At 55.9% G+C, this 1,724-nt stretch overlaps 1 pseudogene; it reads left to right on the forward strand.

Moving 5' to 3' along the window:
* The window catches only part of LOC115067660, a 35,161-nt pseudogene extending 33,857 nt beyond the window's left edge, over positions 1–1,304 (forward strand).
* The last annotated feature ends 420 nt before the right edge of the window (positions 1,305–1,724 follow it).

Genomic DNA, 1,724 nt, shown 5'->3' on the forward strand with positions numbered 1-1,724 from the left:
GTCTCTGTACCTTCCCACGCGATCCGGCAGCTGACGGATCTCGTATCTCGAGGAAGTGCACAGTGGATTGGGACGGAACCCGACCGGGCCAGCCCCGGTAGCAGAGAGCCTCAACAACGTGGAGAAGCAGGGACCCGCCTGGGAGCGCAGCGATCAGTAGAGTCGCCAGCACCCAGTAGACGCGGAGACCCACAGCAACGCGGTGCGGGACACGCACGCACCCCAGCAGATGCGGCCGCGGGACCCGCCGCACTCCAGCGACATGTGGGAGACCGGCGCCACGCCCAGAAGCTGGCGCTCCGAGATCCCTGCGCCCCCATAGGGGGCCACCTCCCAGTCAGCTCCTGGCATCAAAATGACCTGACCCTGCACAGCAGCAGCAACAAGTCAGTCAGTCCAGCCAGCCCCAGGGGTCTCACCCAGCCCTGGCACAGCACTGCCAGCCCAAGGGGCCATCCCTGAGTCACTGTGCCTGGCACCAGTGAACACTTCTATGCTTGAGACAATCCTGCCAGCCCCGGCTGTCACTTCTGAGTCTTGACCAACACCACTAACCCTAGCATCTGCTTCTGGTCCCACTTCAGCACAGTTAGGCCCAGGGATTATAACCAGCTCAGTCTCACAGGGTACTCTGGGCACTCCTAGGTTACAAGAAGCACTATTAGTGCCTGAGGTCCATCCTGACTCCATGGCATTGCTACCGACAATTTCGATACCTGCTGTCAACCTTATCACCTCTGCAGGTCTCTACTGACTTGTAGAACTGCTGCTGACTTTTGCAGTCATGGACTGCACTGTGTCCCTGTGACAGGCCTATAAGGGCTGCCGCAGAACAGCACCACCAGCCCCCAAGTTCTTTGCTAGTCCAATGCCAGCAGTGCCAGACCCTCGGACTCTTCACCCTGGAACCATGCTGCCTGCATGCCAGCTGCCTCTCTGGCCAGTACTGACACAGGCAGCCCCAGCATTTAGTTGAAGGATCAGAGCAAACTAGCACTCCCAAACCTTCCCTTTTGGGAACTAGACAGTCACAACAGAAATGCCCACTTCTGGACCAAGATCAGTCACACCTAACCAATTAGCCCCTCGTGGGCCCAAAGAAGCCCAATCAGTCACTTCTGGGTCCACGGTAGCCTCAAAAATACCAGTCATTACTTCCCTTCCCCAGTCACCCTCCACTTCTAAGGCAGCCAGGCCTGCCTTGCTAGCTTCTTCTGAGACTCTTGCATCAGTTCAGGCAGCAGTCCCTGCTGGATCTGGTACCAGCCCTTCAGACTCAGCTTTTATTCCTGGGCCATCTCTAGGGCCCTGAGGTCAATGTAACTCTATACTCTGCCTCTGGGGGTGGTCTGCAAAGCTCCATCTGTGAGTCCTGGAGCCTGAGGTTTGCAGATACCTTCCTGAGTAAATTTGTCATACCAACCATGAATGGGTTGCACTAGAGGGAACTCTTACCCTTTAGGCCTAAGATGTTTACCCAGACTGGCCTGAGGTTTTCTCCAGGTAGTCTGACTGATTGCCACTGTAAACAGAAGCCCTGGCTGTGCCGAGATCTGGCCTCATCCCATCACATCAAAAGGAAACACGAACTCAGGATCTTTCTATAACCCTAATGTCCCCTCTCCCTACAGGTGTCAGGCATCTTGGTGTTAACAGTGCCCCTGACATGTTCAGCTTCATGATAGATGTCCCCTGGGAGAGTACTCAGCCACACTAAAGGCTTG

This window comes from Nannospalax galili, unplaced genomic scaffold, assembly GCF_000622305.1.
Source record: "Nannospalax galili isolate Female #2095 unplaced genomic scaffold, S.galili_v1.0 scaffold25, whole genome shotgun sequence".
In the NCBI taxonomy this organism is placed as follows: Eukaryota; Metazoa; Chordata; class Mammalia; order Rodentia; family Spalacidae; genus Nannospalax; species Nannospalax galili.